This window comes from Mytilus californianus, unplaced genomic scaffold (genome assembly GCF_021869535.1).
Source record: "Mytilus californianus isolate M0D057914Y unplaced genomic scaffold, xbMytCali1.0.p SCAF_22, whole genome shotgun sequence".
In the NCBI taxonomy this organism is placed as follows: domain Eukaryota; kingdom Metazoa; phylum Mollusca; class Bivalvia; order Mytilida; family Mytilidae; genus Mytilus; species Mytilus californianus.
Window position 1 is genome coordinate 2,030,322 of NW_026262671.1, and position 20,883 is coordinate 2,051,204.

The window sequence follows — 20,883 nt, forward strand, 5'->3', positions numbered from 1 at the left end:
TTTAAAGGCATGCATAGATTAAAATATTTTATTAAATTGAGTGTCACCAAATTTCTGTACGTGTTCTTCCTTCGGCAGCTATTTGAAAAAGAGGCTGCATATTAAAACATGTGCTTGAAGTAGCGCCCCCATATCAATTACCAAATTCCAAAGAGTTTCAAGTCAGATCAGCACCTATGTACTGTACAAAACTATTTTCTACATATTTCTAACATTTACAAAACATGATATCAAAAGACTTAATACAATTAAAAGTTAAAAGATCTTTCATTGTACCATAAAGTCACTTATGCTGCACATAAGTGTATTTACGTGGACAAATTATTACCACGTGTGATTGATAACTGAATCTACTTTTGAGTACTGCACTCTTTAATAAGAACTTTTCAAATCGCATACAGTTTTAAAGGTGGTGATTAAACGTGTCACTGAATATGCATATGCATCACCCGCAATTAAATGCGACTGTCATACATGTGAGAGGTTTAGCTATCTATAAAACCAGGTTCAATCCACCATTTTCTACATAAGAAAATGTCTACAGTTACAAAGTCAGGAATATGACAGTTGTTATTCATTCGTTTGATGTGTTTGAGCTTTTGATTTTGCCAATTGATTAGGGACTTTCATTCAGTTCAGTATTTTTGTGATTTTACTTTTTAGTACTTAATTCCATTTTTCCTGACAAAACAATCTAAGACATCATTGGACATTTATTAACTGGCCATGAGGAGAAATTGATAATTCTATACAGAGAGTAAGGGAAAACAGTTGCTTCCGATTAATAGTTTTAATTAACGGGATACGCATTGAATTTTAGGAAACTATTCAGACAAATTCTCAAATTCGTAAACATTTAATCGTCTATATTTCTATAAAGATGATACTTACTATATGGGTTATCTGTCGACTAGTGTACAAAACACTATTGTGAATGTTCAATTGTGCGTGATAAAGATTTTACACATCTGACAAAGCCTTTATATATTTAGATATTTGAGGTAAATGTACATTTAAGGAGTGAGCATTTAACTTCTATTTTAGCAGGTATTTATATTTTCTATATGTATATTGAGAGTATTTTTCAATCATATGAAGTTGATTCTGTATATCCGAAGATGAAGAAAAGGAAGAAGAAGAAGGTAGATTTCTACTTAATAAATATAGAAATATATCAAATTGTTATACATAAATTTAAATAGAACACAATTTTTCTATATGCATATTTGTACAATCAAGTAGTTGTGTTAAGCTTTCTAAATGCATATATGTGGTATCTGCATGCTAAATATAATTTATTTCTGCTTTCGATTTCGTTATCATTTTTTTTTATATCAGTTCATCGTATTTAATGTAAGAACACACAGCTTGGATCGAAGTTTGATACATATATCATGTATATGTTTAGAACTAATTATGATATTGCGATTTTCTTTTGCTTTATTTATAACTATTAGAATATTCTTTAAAATTTTGTATTGGTCAAAATGAAATTTTCTAAAAACACTTAAATCAGGTTACTTAATGTGTAAAGTTAACCTATTATTTATGAAATGAAGTAATGTAGTTAATTGAATTTCCGAAAATTGGTATTCACGCGGTTTTTTAAAAAGGATTTAAAAAAATATCGTAAAATAGATCAACCTTAAGTTGTAAAACTAAAGTAGGATGTTATATATTTGTATCAATTTCTTAAAAATGAAGTAATACGAAATCAGTGGTAGGTATTTTTTTATACAGCTCTGTTAACTAATGTGACAATCCTATGTATGACACTCCTATGTATCTGCAAGTCAATAGATCGGGTTACATATACCAATAAAGATACATTATCATACCTTGTAGATAAAAATTATAAAATCATTATCATAATGTTAAAAGAGATAATCGCTTTTCCAAGCAACTTGTATTTGATTTTGTTGGTGCTATACTGATTGCCGAGGGTGAATAAATACTTAGCACATATGTGGAACTATGTGAGTGACCACCATCAAGTTAACTCTCTTCCAATCCAGTGCGACAGTACATATTTTTAACTGATATCGATGAACAAGTGTTTTTATGTTCAGTAGTTGTCGTTTGTAAGATGCGGTTCATTAGTGTTTCTCGTTTTTTTATATAGATTAGACTGTTGGATTTCCCGTTTGAATGGTTTTACACTAGTAACGTTTTAGGGCCCCTTATAGGTTGCTGTTCGGTGTGAACCAAGGCTTATTGTTGAAGACCGAACCTTGACCTATAATGGTTTACTTTATAAATTGTGACTTGGATGGAGAGTTGTCTCATTGGCACTCATACCACATCTTCCTTTATCTATATAGTTGATTCCTGATAGCAAAGTAATTTCATTTTAAGGCGATCATATACCTGTCATGATCACCGGTTTGTTCTTATTCATAAGATTACAATGCACACATATTCCAATTTGAAAATCACCCAGCTCTGTTCAAATGCAACTGTATGTAGAATTGTGAATTAATTTGATTGGAATATTGGATTATTCGAAGTTCTGAAAAAGCTTCTGCATAGCATTATTGTTCATTAAATGTATTTATGAATGACCCAAAAGCAGAGACAATTACACCAATTCGCGAGTACGTTAAGGCAGTTTTTCGATTTTTTTCCCGGAGTTTTTACCAAGCGCAGATAACTCTATTTTCCTCATTATTATTCGTGACGTCATCAGATAAATTTTGGCGTCACAAGGCTACATTTGTTAGTAGCACTTATTTAGATGCCCAATTGTAAATAAAAATATTGAAATATGATGCAATTATATCATAATGACTCATATTTAACCTCATATTCAAAGATTTACGTAAAGTGTATTAAATTTAGCCGTTTTTTTATCGCGGATTAGGCCCCGCCTACTTTTATTAAACGACCAATCAAAATGTTGTCGGGGTCGTAAAGATGCTTGCAGTATGAATGAGTCGAGCACCTGTCTGGGTTTTCAACAGAAAGGAATGTTCATGTCTAAACGTGAAATTTGCTGTAGTTTTGTAGTTTATCTGGCAGACAAGTCAGTGTGGAAAGCAAGAATGATCATTTTCAATAGGTAAGTTGTAATTCAAGCAACAAATACTCGTATTTACTTAGAATTAGTCGCAGAATGTCAATTTTAACGGGCAACCACGTGTGAATTACCATGCTGTCGCCAGATTAATCATCCGGCGACAAACTGTCTCTTAGATATGATTGATTCCAATGAATAAGTAGTATTATTGAGCGTGAAGTATTTGAGAGACCCCTTCTTGTGGCATTAGTCCCGGACTTCGATGGCGATGGCGATGACATGTGTTATGTCTCAGTGGCGGATCCAGAAATTTTCATAAGTGGGGGCCTACTGACTGCCTAAGAGGGGGCCCGCTCCGGTCATGCTTCAGTGATTCTGTATATAATCACCCAAATTTTATTCAGAAAAGAGGGCCCCCTGCCCCCCTCCCCCCCTAAATCCCCCTCTGTGTCTTATGATCTGTTATGTGATGTTTAGAAAACATGCACTTGTTTCTGTCAATTGGGGGTTTAACTATCCACACTCGTACGAAAAATCACTAAATCTCGGACGAGTGTGGATAGAAACCCCTCCCCATTGACAGAAAACAAGTGCCTGATACATAAAACGATATGTGATATGTCCACATGACTTGAACATGTATATTGTTGAATGAAAATCAATGCATACTTCTCATTTTTTTACAAGTTTTCTAACCAGTAAATAACTACCATTACCATATAGTCTGCTTTGTACACGGTGATTGAATTTTCCGCTGGAATAGGCAGTCTGCACTAAAAACTTCTCCGACTAGTAAGGAGTAAGAAGACCAGTATTGCCACATTTTTGTTATGTGTCTAAGCAAAGGTTTTCAAAAATTTACTAGTCCGAATGAAATTTTACTATATTCTAGGGCATCGGACTAGTGGCTAACGGTCCAGACTAAATAGGTGTGGAAAACTATCAGAAATATATATGAATTAAGGTCATTATAGTTCCAATTACTTGTACATGTATATATATGAAAAGCCCTGTCATTTTTCTCAGCCAAAAGTCTCGCTGTAAGTAATCATTACTGCAGAATCTTAGCCCTAAATATTCCACTCGAAGGCTGGTGTAACAGAATCTCAGCGGCACACCTCATCAATTAAGTATTGTAGTGGTCGCCTCGAGGGAAAAGATGGGTTTTTCTTATTATTGACTTATGAAGGCCATGCGGTGAGAGATATTTGCCTCATTGGCGGTCATACACCATCTCCTTATTTTTCCATATAGTCTAATTGCTACCTTTTTTTATATGATATAATATATTATCTGTTCTGTAAATAAGGAAGGGTGCTTATCGCTACAATCCATCAAAGTACATGTAGCTTAAGACATGTAAGAGAGGAAATTATTGCACATGCTGATAAAAAGTAGTACATTCCCCAGTGATCAAGCAGCTTTTGAGCAATCTCTTTGTCTGCTAACAGATTCTCCCTGTTCTCCTTTCCATCATCTTGTGTAGTCTCTTCTTTCAGGGCAAAATAACTCTTGCTGACCTCAATCTGTAGCTTAGAGAAAGATTGATCAAAAGCCGATATAAAGGACTTATGACCAGGGTGTTTTAGCTTCAATTCCCTGTACTTAAGACAGTCATCCACATTTGATGATGGGCCAAGTAGTTGGACAACCATGTCTAGTGTTGATTTCTTTCTACATGATGATGAAGCATAAAACAAGTATGTATTTAGCATATTATAAAGAGTTTTCCCCATCATTTGGTCTCACTGGCAGTTTTAGATTATTTTTTTCTTCAATTCCTTCAAACTTAAAAAAATAGCTACATTGAAAACTATGTTTTGTTCCAAAAATATCTGATGCTGCATACAGTCATGACTGATTGATTTAAAACTATAATAAAAATAATCTTTGAAAATTTCATATAAACATTTGATTTATGACACTTCTGAAATTTCATTTCACATCTTTATATGCTCTATTAAACTTGTAATAATATATACTTATCATTCTAATACTCACCAATTTCTTGTTTGGAAACTTCAGACGCGAATAGTTTCCTCTTGCATGCAAGTGGTTTCTTTGCCCTGTTAGCTGAAATCGAAAGTTTTGTTTTGAAAAAGGAGTTGTGAACAGCAAAATAACAACAAAAAGAAGAAAAAAATTATCCTCTTTAAATTCCGCCAATATTAAGAATGAGAATCTGAAGATTCTGTAAATACCTGGTAATTTGTTTGGTTTGTTGAACAGACTCTCATGGACATCAATTTTGCTACATGTAGGTTGTACAGTCCATCTTGAAACTGGAAAAAAAAAACAGATGATCATCTGAATAATGTCAGTTAATTTCTTTTTTACTCCCTGCTAAAACATTTTAATAAATCTGTAGCTTGCATGAATCATTTCGTAAATTACCGCTAGAAAAAATGTGATTAATTCTTTTAATTCTCAAACCCAAAATTTCCCATTTCTAATTTACATGTTTTTCTCGTAAGCTACCGTCAAATCCAAGGTTGACATTTCGTACATAAAGAGCTGCCATGTTGACTTGCTGAAATTAGTAAATATGCGAATAATGCAACAGAATAGAAAATAAAACAACCCCTACCCCAAAAATTCATTTTTAATATAATATTATACGAATTTCGATGCTTCGCGTAACTGAAAAACCTTCAGCTTTAACGTTTTCATTTGTATGACGTCATGTTTTTAAAATGACTTAAACGCGTCAAAAGCATTAATGGACTTTCGCGGAATTTTAGATATTCTGATTTTGTAGATTTCTCCGAGCTCTTGTGCATAAATTCTTTTTGTTATGCATCCGAATAAGAATAAAAGTTCAGTTCTTTGTTTTCAATTACAACTTTTAAAACAATAAAATCGGCACATCGTTTGCAAATAGGTTCCGATACATGTGGATTTACGTGGGAGGTATATTGTAACATCCATTATTATGTATATCTCTGAGCCTGCGCTAAGTACAGATATATCCATAATTTTATCACGGTGTTGCTTACAAAGCGAAAGAAGCACGTCCTATTAGAATTACCTTTAATGTACGATTTGTACTTTTCCTTGTTTTCCTTGTCTTCCAGGTGTTTTCTCCCTTGGTCTATTGCTGGTACTTCTGGTGGTTCTGTTACGAGAAAATGAGATGTTCATTTATTTATGTATTTACACATATACTTGCCATGAGATGTATTCTTAACAGACATGTAAGATGTACATATTTCTCGCAAAAACTATTCACTAGTTAACCAATAATTGAAACGTGAATAAGAAATTGAAGGTTTGTGAAAAAGTACTTAGATACTTTTTATACCTGAATTTGCTATCTATTAAGGTTACAAACTTATATCCCATTTATGTGGTTAGAGATACCAATAAAGACTTCATGGACAGAAAATAACCTGTATATTTGGCAAATATATAATAAAAATAAAATTGAAATACAACAAAATGAAATTTCACATTTTTTCACAAATAATTTGAACTGCACAATTTACATTACCTTGCACAATGGGAATGTTCGGGATGTAATCTTCTGTGGACTCAGAGTAATCATCTGGAATAAAGTTAATGGGATTTAATAATGCAAGTTCATTTGAAACTATGGTAGAGTGAGAAAAAATTATCAAAAAATAACTGATGTAAATTTCAATACATGTATATTGTATAAATTCAGTATGAATGTGATGAATGAGAACCTATTGTATAGTATATTATATTATATTATATTATTTTAAAATTATATAATTTCAGAACATTCTGGTGGCTTTACAAAGTGACACAGATGCATGTCAAACACATGTAATTATTAATGTTTTATGGTGTGTATAACTATAAAATAGTATTAGCTATTTATAATTCTTGTCTTTTCAACTTACCTAAAATTTACATTTAAAAATCAATGTACATTTATATAATTAATAGTAAGAAAATGCATCGTTACCGAACAGTCGTAAAAAAAACGGGCCCCTTATTTTGTTACATAATTTTTTTTCGTTAGAAGTTCCTTAATTATATACCAACGCTCAATATGAGTTTACCTTGATTTGTCTCTTTCTGTGCTGTTTCCTCAAGATTATCATTTGTTTCATTCTCACTGATTTTTTTTGTAGGACTGGACACATGTTTCATGACTGTAAAACACATGAATTCAAATATATTTCCATAAAAAAAAAAACATCAATAAACATTTAAAAACACAAGCATGTATTAAATGAATGTTTTATATATTGGTTTCATTTTCTTGATCTATTGTATTCTAAGATATCTTTTTGCCTCCATTTTCAAAATGTTGTGTTTGTTTATGTGTCTTACACTGAAATTTATAGGGGTTTTAACTTCTTGTATGGCAGTTTGTATAATAAATTTCGGGATCCTCTGGTTTTGTCAAAATTAAATACAACTGAAAAGGCTGATTTGTCATTGACATTGGCTGATGTAGTAATAATAATAACCAGAACAGAAAGTGGAACTTTTTCACATAATCGTAACCAATGTGTTCAATCAGGATCTGTTTTAAGTCAGATTGACATGTATCGTTCATTTCATTCAAATTGCAACATATATATATCATGTATATTGTATAACGTACCTGACTTAAGATTTGTTCTTTTGTAGATCAATTTTCCATCTTCCTTTGTTTTGACATGCAATAATGGAAGGACAAGTTCAGATGATGCAGCCTTGTCCAAACTGGTTTGCCAAATGTCGTCAATGATAGTTCGTTCTTTTTTCAAAGATGTTGATCTGAAGTTTGCAGTATCAGGACCTTGCATTCGGAATTCAGGATCATCCACAGAGTCGTGAAAAACTATTTCAGTGCCATTGTAGTGCCACCATATATTATATCCTGGAAGCAAAAAGTCAGTGCGCTCAAGGTGTGACTGGAAAAGTGATGACTTCATTCCAAAAGTCTCTTTAGGAAAGATGGTGTTTTCCCGCTTAGAAAGTAATTTTGATTGTTGACTTATAACCGAGTTCTGTTTTGAGGAGGAGCATATGCTGTTTTCAGTTTGTTGGCAGTTAAATCTTAAAATGGTGTTGTCTACGATCCAACCAGGTTTTCGGTTTGTTGTACCTTCCGCGAGACGTCTTAGTGGTCCAAAAGTGCGTTCTTCCTGCTCTGCAAGGATAGATTTTGTATTTATAATCCTATAAATCTCAGGCAGATGCACAACCAAGCTATGGAAATGACTGCCGTACAACTTTCTTGGTGTCATCTTGACTGGAATTCCTATGATTGATTTGGACAAAACAGCGAAAAGGAAAGTTTGATTATACAACCTTAAAATTTGTCTGGGAGTTCTTCTTTCAACAGAGCTGTAAGCTATATCAATAATTTCTACTAGAGAATTAATAAGTTGTGAAATAACTGACGAAATTTTTCCATCCAATTGTAAATTTTCTATGAACTTTGACAATTTATGGCATAAAGTCGCGCGTCAGATCCTTTAATTTGATTTTTGTCTCCGATGGTGTTGTTATAAAATTTTTCCAACTCCAATTTTGTAGACTTTTGTATAACATGATGTGGCAATTCTTTTATTATGTTTTGGACTACATTTGAAATGTCGTGTAGTGGCTCACACGGGAGTACCTCATAACAGCTGATGTTACTCTCTGTCAAGGATTTTTCCGGATAATGTAGGAGAAGGGCAGGTGGGCAAGATATTCCATGGAGCAAATCTGACATTTCTTCCTGAAGTCTTGCTTTTGTCTTAAGCCTAAACGTATCAAAACCTCTACATTCAAGTTCTTCAATTAATTCATCCTTAGTTAGATTTTGGAATGGGTTGATATTTACCTGCTTTATTTTTACCAGACTTCCCCCTATCAAAAATACTGCCCTGCGGTCTTCCAAATCAGACGGTGTTTGCTTAAAACAGCATTCCAAATTCATGTGCTCTTTACTGTGAACACCGCATAAGCAAGAAAAATTCCCCCCTCTCTGCTGACCAGCCTCAAACTGTCGTGCTGGTATATCTCCGCTGAAAAATCTCAGTTGAAAAGTATACGGTATTCCATCAACAATTATTTCTTTCCTCAGTTCCTCTAGATCTTCAGTTCTGGCAGGTGTGTACGATACTTTTCTGTGTCCTTTGAGCCTGCAAAAAAAATTAAAAACAGTCGCTAGTCGCAAGTAATAAAGAAAATTCTAGAATTACAATTTTCAAAATTACTAAGTTTACATAAAACTTGCAGAACTTTAACATGTCTAACCAAAATTGTATAGACTTTTACAGTGCTTGTTTAAAATATTTATGATATAGTTGGAGTAGGACCAAATACATATATACATGATGTAGGGAAACTAGAAAATAAACTTCATTTTGTAGGCCTTAATATTTTATTTTTATGAAAACACTAAGTCACTTCACCAAGGATTTTAAGTATGTGCGAAAAATTGTCCAAAAAAAAAAAAAATCATAGTTATTCATGTTATTGCCAGCACATCAATTTGAGTCTAGTCAGCAAATTGGGGGATATTTATGGTTGTGTAGGATATTTAGAAGTCCTTGGTTGTTATAAGTAATTGTATAGATTTAATAATATGGTTGGGTCCTCTTGACCTCATTTCCATGCTTCACTGGTCATGTTGATTTATTATGATTGTTTAAATCTTTAATGCAGTAAGCAAAAAGTCTTAATTTATTTGGTAAAGGAATGATTTAAAGATGTACATGTATATCAGATTGGGTTCATTGATTTGACCTCGACATCCTTTATAGTTCATCTGGCCGAAAGGGTTACTTTTTACACAAAAAAAAAATAATAAACCCTTCATTTATTTCTCCTTTTTATATCATTAATTATATATACCAAAAGTTTACAACACTTTTTGAAAGTTTGGTTATTTTGAAACAGTAACGAAAATCAAAAATATCAGAATGTTTACTTTCTCTGTTTCAGAAATCGTTGTTGATATTACTAATGTTTATGTGATACATGTACCTGTAGTAGAAGCTTTAATACATCGTCAGATATTTCAGTGTGTGAACATTTGTTATAATGTTGCATACAGCTTTTGTTATAAATATTGTTAATATCTTCATACATGTGCAATAACCACTTTTAAAAGAAAATGAAAAGTTTTAGTGAGTATGTGCTTATCCTAGGTACTACATGCATGTATATAGATAAAATCACATCAAATTATATTGTGTGTATAATTTACAGGTGAACTTTTGTACAATATTTTATTCATACATTTAATTTTTGATCATGTTGATGTACATGTATATATGATATAGTTTTGTCCAGCTATATTCAAGTGGCAGATTTTTTTTTTGAAATGTTTATATCAAGTGACGAAAGCTCCCTGTAATGTTAATTTCTTTCTTATTATGAGTAATAGGATAACTATATTTTGTATGTGTGTACCTTGCAAGGTCCTTGACCTTATGCCCACCAGACAGTTTTTATACGCCTGTTTACGGGACAAATTATGGTTAATATTTGACCTCGACCTCATTTCATGGATCAGTGAACAAGGTTCAGTTTTGGTGGTCAAGATACTATAAGCAATAGGCCTTCTATAGAATGATTGTAAGGTGTACTTGTCCAACTGGCAGGTGTCATCTGACCTCATTTTCATGGTTTAGTGGTCAAATTTAAGTTTTTGAGTTATGGTCTTTTTTCTAAAACTATATGCAATAGGTCAACTATTTTTGGTGTATGGAAATATTTTATGATGTACATGTCAGACTTGCATGTTTTATTTGACCTTGACCTCATTTTCATGGTTCATTGCTCAGTGTGTTTGATCTGTTGTTCTTAAACTATAAGCAATAGGTCAACTATATTTGTTGTATGGAATGATTGTAAGGTGTATATGTCTGTCTGGCAGGTATCACTTGACCTTCAGGCTTCACCTAGTTTTAATGGTTCATTGGTCAATGTTAAGTTTTCATGGTTAAGTTTGTTTCTCAGATACTATAAGCAATAGGTCAACTATATTTAATGTATGGACTGATTGTAAGGTGCACATGTCTGTCTGGCATGGTTCTGCCTTTGACCTCATTTTCATGGTTCATTGGTCAATGTTTAGTTTTCTTGGTTAAGTCTATTTCATAGAAACTATAGGAAATAATCACAATAGGTCAACTATATTTGGTGTATTGAATGATTGTAAGGTGCAAATGTATTTCTTGTTTGGTTTATCTGACCTTAACCTCATTTTCTTGGATTATGTTAAGTTTATGTGATACTTGTAGTAAAGCTTTAAAATTTATATTTAGGACTATCAACATAAATCAATAGTTAATAAAGTAGGCCAGACATTTCAGCGAGTGCACTCTTATTTAATGATAAAGAGATTATGTCGGAAGCAAACTTGATTTTTTTTTTTAAATTTCAATATTTTACTGACAGGTTGATTATTTACAGTTGATATTTACAGACTGTCTGGAATTTAACTTTTTTTGACATTATAGATTTTTAAACCTCCATAGATTGTTTTGAAACTTAGACAGTATTATTTATCTTCAAGATCATGAAATATCATCTGAAAAAGGGTTTAATTTTTTGTATTTTACTGAAAAATAACATGTGCATTAGTAGCCATTACCTGATTGTCCAAAAATGTACAGGTTTGGTCTCTCTACTACAGCTTGAACATCTACAGGCTTCTTCTTTGGATAGGTTTCCCTAAATTCTTCATTGGTCAGGAAGTTTGCATGGTCATAGATGAGGCTGACCATAAAGCTTATATATGTATGGTTAAGGATATCTGAATGGTCATGCCAGATTGTAAGGTTTACTTGTCTCTCCATGGTCATTAATCGGTTAATTTCTGATGCTAAAGTGCTGTCTGTTTCAGTGGACTTGGTTGAAGATGAAATTTGTTTTAACCTATTATAGACAGCCTCCTTTGATAGTGATTGGTAGTGCTCGTCACTCCTAGATATTAAGATGCCAGATTTTGTAAGCCGTTGAATTTCTTTCAGCATTATATCTTTAAGGGGAATTTTTCGGCCATATATTTGAATTGATGTTTCTTGAATATTACCTGAAGAATCAATGGTGTTCATTCGGATTTCCTTTGGGGCAATTTTTAGGCCAATGTCGTAAATTTTTGTTCCAATTTGTGCTGAATGATCGATTTGAGGTTTTTAGCTGTTCTTTTATTTGGAATAGCAAGTTTTCCCCTGAAGACTCGCTTTTTTGACCTCCTAATTCTTTGAAGATGGTCCATTCCACTTATCCTTAAATGTGGATTAATTCGGTGGACGTCATTATTGTTGTCCTTTGCAAATTGCTTAAGGATTTGCCCCCATTGCCAGCAAGCTTTCCGTTTAACGTAACGTTGTATTTGATAGCCATTCTGGTCCAATTCATGATGGTTGATTTACAATTTTTTACTTCCTCGAGAAATTCCTGTTGATCAAAATTATAATTGGCGTATTTGCCTATGTGTGTCTTTGGCTTTTTACCTGAGGCAAGTTTGGTCTGTAGGTCGTCAGCTTGTCTTTCAGCTTGGTCAGTTGTTACGTAACATGTCTGAAGTCGCTCCCTTTCATACTGTAGAAAAGACTTCCCACTGGCAAGCAAATTTTGAATGTCGACATCATTTTCAGTCATTGATTCTGCTATTTGTTGGGTTGTCTCTCGAATTGATGTCATAATTTTGTTGTTTTTTTCAACGACCGATTCTCTAGGTGACATGTTCATAACTTCCGCTAACTTTTTCTTAAAATTAATGTTATATTGAGTTTCAATAATTGGTTTTAAAACTTTAATAACATTTTGAACTGTTTTTTTCCCAATTGATGAAGACGGTGACACAATAATCTCATTGATGTTGTTTACAAGGTCTTTACATGGCTGTACTAATGATGAAGCATGATAATATGACTTGTGCAGAGATGATATGCTGCCATGGGTGGTCAAACAGGTGGAGCAATCTTGCAATTTGTGGCTTTGCTTTTCATTTTCTGGAAGTTTAAGCCAGTTGAATAGAGAGAAGTTATCAGTGAACCTCATTTTTTCACCAGCTTTGCCATTATGCACAAAATATTTGCTGTTTGTTACATAATTTTGAAGTTTAGGGAGCTGGTTTTTGAATATGTCATATGATGGTATCTGTAGATTTCTGTATTTTGTCATAAAAATGTTGTAGTTTTCATGTCTTTGATGAATTGATACACTATTTATATAATTTGCTTTTACAAAATTTGATGTAGTTTTGGAATTATCGTAATTATTAAAAAAATCAATTGCTGCACTGTCTTTTGTTGATCTGGCCAAAATAACCTTTGCAAAGTTGTAGTAGTTCATGTTTCTAAGTGTGTCATTGATGGAAATAAAATATAGAAGAGTGGAATACGCATTAACTGTTATTGTGGTAAGTTGGGACAGAATTTAACCAAATTTGACTCCTGTAATCAGTATGGCTGCTGTGTCCTTGAATGATCCCTAATTAGTGCAAAGGCCCCTTCCTACACGGAAAAAAATATATACCCCAAAACGGCAAAAGACGCAGGGAAAATTGGTGGAAAAAATATACATAATCATTAAAAAATACAAGTGAGATTTACATCATTTTATTGCAATGATAAATGGTGGGGATATATTTTCCTCGACTGTATATGGGACATTATACATGTACATGTATGCCAAATTGTTAATTCATGTATACACATTAACACCCTTCAAAAGAAGAAAATAGCATTTCAACAATATTTCACTCAAAGGCACCCAATAAAAATGTTGTCTCTTGTTTTTGAGGGTTTATGTTAGTGTTTATCAGATAATAATAGGGACATCAGATTGGCTTATCATCAGTTAGTTCATAGTTTACTCTATATTTATAGTAAAGTTATATCATAAATTATTTATATATGCATACAAAATTTTATTCTTAACACATATGACACTTAAATATAGACGTTTTAGAAATCTTTCAAATAGATGGTCAACTTGTTTAGATTTCACATTCCTTGAAAATTGTTGTAAGAAAGTTGACAATTCCAACTCCTCTCCAAGAACAAACTAGAGCTAATTATTTTAATTATCACCAGCTCGTAGCCTGTACAGGGGAAGATAAGGGATATTCTCTTCAGGTTTGGTCTTTTCCTCAGTTGTCCGAGATAGTTCATTTAGATTGTAGATATTTTCTAGATATCATGAGTATTAAACGTAAACTACATCTGTGAAAACTGTTTCAAACACTTGATGGAATTGCAAAAGAATACTATAAAGTATATAAATCAACATAAAGGTAAGTTATTTTAATGAATGCAAACAATAATGCAAGAAATGATGATTACAATCGCGTGTCATATTGTTTTTGAGGTTTCGTTTTTACATTTCCCGCATCTTTGCAGAGTTGCGTCCCTTTCTGTTTTGTTGACGTCTCTTGAACGTTTGACGGTAACCGGTGATATATTTACCTTTGTTGATAAACACAAAGAATCCTAAAGTACAAGTTGTTCCATATGTTATAATAACGCGATGTCTATATCATCTTTTTCAGAATTTTTTTCTGCTTTTACAATTTGCTACTCGCATTTTAAGAAATTACGATTAATGTACATAATTAGTCTTTTTTGACGCAATTTAACAACAACGGACCTATTTACAGAATACATTTTTTTATTTTAAATAATACTTGAGGTAGCCGGGTCTGCGAGTATCATTTTTTCTAAAATGTGTAGATTTCTGAAGTGATGTGTAAAACAAATCCCAATTTAATGGTGAGGAACAACTTGTGCTTTTCCTATTTGTAAGTGTCACTAGAAATACCACAATCACGTGATATGAAAATACAGGTGTGTGTAAACATGAACCGGTGTTCTAAATTTTTTTTATTACATCAGTGTGATTATTTGTCTTTATAATTGAGGTAAAGAAATATGGCTAGATGAAATACAAAAATCTGATTAAATGATTATGGGCGATTTTATGGAAAAAAACGTCCAAAAGTGCCTTAACCTACCTACGTTATCAAAGTTTAATATTGTGAGTCAATTTTGAATATTATGGTAAAACCGAAAAATGACGTACTTGCCCCCAAACACCACAAAGAAAACTAACGATCCGAACAATCATCTTCTGCTTTGTATCCAAACTATAAAAAACGGATATTATATTGAATGGAACAAGGTCGGTTGATAGACATAAAATGAACAATATACGACAGTTATGGTATATTAAGACTAAAGCACAACACCACTTGTCTTTCTCCAGTTGTAAGGGCCAATATTTTACTAATATCATAACCATTAAACTTGTATTGAGTAAGGTCGTTCTTTCTTTTAAATCTGCTGCAACAGTTAGCGTTTTTAAAGCACGTTCCTGTTAAGACATACACTACTGACTTTCTAGTTAAAAGATCTGACGAATAGTCTGCAATCGTCCCTTTATCTTAAGAAAACATATCTGGCCTAGAAACAGTTTGTAAGTACAAACGGCACTATCAGTTTTTTTAAAACTATGCGAAATATTTCTAATACAATGAAATTGATCCACTGTTTAGGCAAAACAGTTAATGTGATTCCGTCAATATCAAAACTGCAAAGACAATGTCATTGTCGTTTTTTTTTGTTTCAAAAGCGAAACTGTTTATTATAACTAGAGATGTCAACTCAATGAAGATTTACTAATCGATTACTCGTTGGATTTACAGAGCGGTACTTGAGTACTCGCTCGGTAAAGCATTTACAAAATGGAAGCACAGAATAATAGGTCGTTGTTTTATGTACGTAAATCCCTATTATTACTTAGGACTAGATAATAGTCCAATGAATTTTATAGCATAATTAATAGCTCATTTACTGCATGTACTAATTTTGTAATCTGGCAATGAATAAGCAAGTAATTAATAAATAGCTATAGAAAATTTATTACTTAAACAATTTGGGAAACCGTAAAACATCATTTAATGATAAAGAAAAGGTAAAAACATAAACATGACAATTATCTTGTCGACTGTTTTTTAGGACGAGGCGATTTCTCAATTTTGTTATATAAATTGCAATCCTGCTGATAAAAGTATAGGCTCCGACGATACAGAGGCAGGGGAATGACTAGGCTAAAAGTGTAAGCCTTTGAACTAAAGGTGCTCTTGTTCATATATTCAACATCTGTTTATAGGAATTGACAGTTAAATGCAAACACTCGAATTGTATATAAATTTTTATTAATTTTTATTAATATTTAATTTCCTTGGATGCGCTCTCCATTAAATTATTTTTTTTGTTTTAGCTTAAGAGAGCAACATCATTCTAATATGCAACCAATTATTCGAGTATCATTTTGTTAATCGATACTCTGTACTACCGAGCGATACTCGAGTACTCGAGTACTCGTTGACATCCCTGAATTGATAACATTTATATGTACTGATCTGTTCAAAATTTATTTTAGAGATAACCCAAATGTCTGCGACTCCATCAACACGTGAATTTACAGACTTTGAAGATCTTTGTAAAGGTTGCAATGGTTACTCTTACAACCTGGCTGAATTGTTTGATGGATGTGATCATGACCACACAAATCATCACAGGCATAGTATTTCTTTTAAGCAATCTTTGAAAAGATTAAAACTAAAACTGAAGCAATCGTTATGTGAGTTGGAAAGGCAGACTGAAAGAAAAGTAACGGACTTTACAATAGGTAAAACATTTGTGAAAGAAAAAAAATTAGCGCACTTTAACCCTATGAAACCGACGACTTGGTGTCTAGTAGGAGGAATAACTGCAAGATGGCGGAATTACAAAAGTAATAACTATGATGGATTAATTGTTTTAGGATGCGTTGAAAGGAATCTTGTTCCAAAAAAATTACGAGAATGTAGCGCAAATGCACATCGTATGGACAAGACAACAATCGAAATGAACCAGCAAAATTATGCTTTAGGCCTGGAGCAAGCTTTGATACAATATTTTTCATTGATCAAAGCAGACGAAAGACTACGTAATCTATCATTTGATATTGGTAATATATCAAAGGAAAAATATATATGAGGAGTTGTATATGTTGCATACAAACTTGAGCCTGAACCCTGTTATTCCGTGAGTATATGTTTGCAAGATTTAATGTAAATAAAAGGTCATGCGTTATGCTCTCTATGAGTAATATGATACTTGTTTTGGAATTCATAGTTAGTTTAAACTGGTCTATATAGGAGGAACTTTTTTGAGACCATACTATCTTTATTGAAATGCAACATGTATTGCAAAATGACTTTGCGGAGTAAAACAGTCAAAAATCAAACAACACATGTGTACTTAAAATCAATTCGTACAGCGTCCTTTATCTAACAACATAAACTATAAAATATTAAGCTAGTTAAATTGAGAATTTTTCAAGTATCAACTAATTAACCTTCGCTATCAAATGTTTGGATTTGAGTGTTCCCGATGACGGTAAATGAAGGAAAGCGATACGGGTACACCAAACGTAGCCATTGTTTTTTTCATTTACTTGTTAGTAACAACACGTTAGGGGTATTTGCCAATATACAATTCAAACTTTCAATTCATTTTTACTGTGCAAATATAATAAAATATTATGATATTCAACTTTCAATTGAATTTTGAAACTAATTTGAAACGTATTGCTCTCTTTTCCGGACACTCACACATTCACCCAGTTGTTTCTGCAGTCATGATCGACAACTTGCAGCACGTTGTTGTTAATATAATGAAATTATATGCGACTGTAGAGTTAGGGATTTATTTAGCTGTAAAACCAGGTTTAATTCACCATTTTCTACAAAAGGAAAGGCCTGTACCAAGTCATGAATAGTATTTATTTTTCGTTTTAATTGTAAGAGCTTTTGAGTTTTCCATTTGATATAGGACTTTCGTTTTAAATTTTCCTTGGAGTTTTTTTTTGTTACTTTACTCTTTTGTGCAATTATATACATTCTCAAATATGTTTGTACTATTCAGGATGAAGAAGCAAATGTTTATCAAGGTATGTATTTGTGTTGTTGTAGTTTTTTGCATGTTTTGTACCTGTCGCATTTGATGACACCATCTATCGTATTAATATTTGCAAATGTCCTTTTTATGTTCGGTGTCAGCAGAATTAAGACCATGTCTAGTAATAACATTTTGACGTGGCTTGGCATTTGTAGATCCCGTCATTGTTTTATTGCGCTATGCTCATTTTGTTGTATTCTGATCTTTCATTTCTACTTATGTGCTTTGTCTGAAGAGTGTCTACATGTCAGTTTGGTTTTCTTTGTTGATAAGGTGTTTGCTTTTTTAGCGATTAAGATCATAACATTATGATGACTGCTGTACCGAAACGTTTGGCATTTTTACGTATTATGTCTGTTTGTTTTGTTTACACATTTTTGTCAGTATAAGGAAATTTGATGTGACTGTAAATTCTGTGAGAGGTTTAATCAACCTTTTTCTACATGAGAAAATGCCTGTACCAAATCAAGAATATGCCAGTTGGTTTTCATTCGTTTGATGTGTTTGAGGTTTGGATTTTGTCATTTGATAAATGAATGGCCTTTATGTTTTTCCTGATTTTTGCTATTTACTTTTCGGACCCTTATAATATAAAATAATATCAAGAAAAATAGCAATACATACAGTGAAAACGCAAAAGGCAGAACATAAAAATTAGGCAAGCCAAAATTTTAAGTCACCGCAGTTATCAAGGCTATTTAAATACAACAGCTCACATAACTCAAAAGCAATCTAAAAATTTAGTGATACAAATCCAACATAACAGCGTCATCGAAACCGTATTTACATGTTAAACATGTGTAGTGATGGTTTTGGTTGGTTTGTCCTAATTCTCTGTTGGCAAAGATTCTGAGGACGAACATATAATGTGAAAATACTCGAACGTAATGTATTAACTGAGATATGCAAACGCCAAACGATGGGTCAACGGTGTGTAACTGCTAAGTAACTGGAAGTTGACGGTTGGAAATTAGAAGTCATTACGTTTATCGTAGATTCTTGTGTTCAGCCTTCCATCTGTGTCAAATGTGGAAAGATCAATAAGTGAAACAGATATTCTAGTATCCTTAGTTTCCTTAAATCCCCCATATTCCCATCGGTTCAGACGCATTTAAAATGATTAAGTACTGGTCGAGTAAAGATCGAGTACAAGTTCAGACTATTAATATAAAAAAGAAGATGTGGTATGATTATCAATGAGACAACTCTCCACAAGAGACCAAAATGACACAGAAATTAACAAGTATAGGTCACCGTACGGCCTTCAACAATGAGCTAAGCCCATACCGCGTAGTCAGCTATATAAGTATGGTTCAGACTGCAGTCGAGTATTATTAAGTAAATGTCAGACCAATTCAGACTGGTTGAGTAAAAATCAGTACAGTCGAGTCAAATATAGGCTATTTCAGACTTTAACTAGTTTGTAGTTCAGGATAAAAATTGTTTACGCCAGACGTGCGTTTTGTTTACAAATGACTCACAAGAGACGCTTGAATCAAAAGAGTTAAAAAACCCAAAAAAAGGTACAGAGTTGAAGAGCTTTGAGGAGACAACATGGTCAAAGGTGTTGCCAAATATAGCTACGGAAATCTGTTCATCAAATGCTAAAAAAATGTATGACTTGATCAATTAGTTTTATTCTAATAATACGAATAATTAAAAAAATCTGTAAATCAAAGCTACAAATGTCTGATACGTTATGACTTCCATCAGTTATTACATAAATTACGTCCAGAAAAGTGTATTTAATATTTATAATTCTCAACCTAAACATGGTGTTTGTGGGTTACTATCTAGCGTCGCATTCACTGATGATGTGATTCACCATGTTGACTTGCTGAAATTTTGAAATACATAAATGGGCGAATATTGCAATGAGATAGAAAATTAAACAACACCTACCTCAAAACTCCATTTGATACGTACACGAAACACAATAATCTTCAGCTCATGGTATTGAATTCGTATGATGGCATGTTTGGACATGCCGTTAACAAAATGGTTATTTCGCAAGAGCATTCCTGATATATAGCAGGTTTTTGTTTTAAATTTAATACACTTTTTCAACCCATAATGCATTCATTCATTTTGTATGCATTCGAATAAGTATAAGATTAGGTAGTTTTCATTCTATGAATCATCATTTCCGCTGAAAGTACTGAATGCATTAGAATAATTGGATCTTAGTCGAAATCCGTATGCTTGCACTTGTGATCAACTCTGGTTCACCGAATGGATAAAGACAACAAAAGTCAAGCTTTTAAGGTTCCCGTTATTTTACAAGTGCCGACAGCCTACCGAACTTGACAATATACTGCTTCAGAAATATGCTGAATCTAAAAAGGAGTGTCCACCTTGGAATCAATTATATACTATTGCAATTGTATTATCATGTACAGGATATTTGTTAGTGACAGTGATAACTCTAGGTATGAAATGTCATACAAATATTAAGAATTGTATATACCTACAGAGAATTAAACACAAAAGACGTGAAGGATATTTCCAATTACCAGAAGCAGATGATTTCGAATATCATGCTTTTGTCGTTTATTGTGACGCAGGCCGCAAATGGGTGCATCAAACGTTTTTGCCAAAAATAGAATAAAACGAAGGTATCAAGTTATGTATTCACCATAGAAATTTTGAAGTAGGAGAATCAATCACTGCAAACATCAATAAATATTTAGAGAAATCATGGAACGTTGTTGTAATATTATCTAATGAGTTTGCGAAAAGTCAGTGGTGTCAATGGGAAGTTGATGTTGTCCAGGAGAGACGCAGACGTTATGGAAGAGACGTTTTCCTTTTAATCATGCTGAAAACTATCGACTCTAAGCATATGACTAATCAGCTAAGAGCCCTATTAGACAGTGGTCTAAGTCTACGGTATCAAACGGGTGTCGGCGAGGATCTGTTTTGGGCAGCCGGAATTGAGACTTTAAGGAAACC

At 32.9% G+C, this 20,883-nt stretch overlaps 1 long non-coding RNA gene across 1 annotated transcript; it reads left to right on the plus strand.

The window, feature by feature from the left end:
- The first annotated feature begins 985 nt into the window (after window positions 1-985).
- On the plus strand, window positions 986-19,025 carry LOC127732107 (uncharacterized). Its single transcript, XR_007996059.1, has 3 exons — window positions 986-1,047; window positions 16,370-17,016; window positions 17,899-19,025. It is a non-coding gene; the product is annotated as an uncharacterized LOC127732107 (long non-coding RNA).
- Window positions 19,026-20,883: the final 1,858 nt, after the last annotated feature.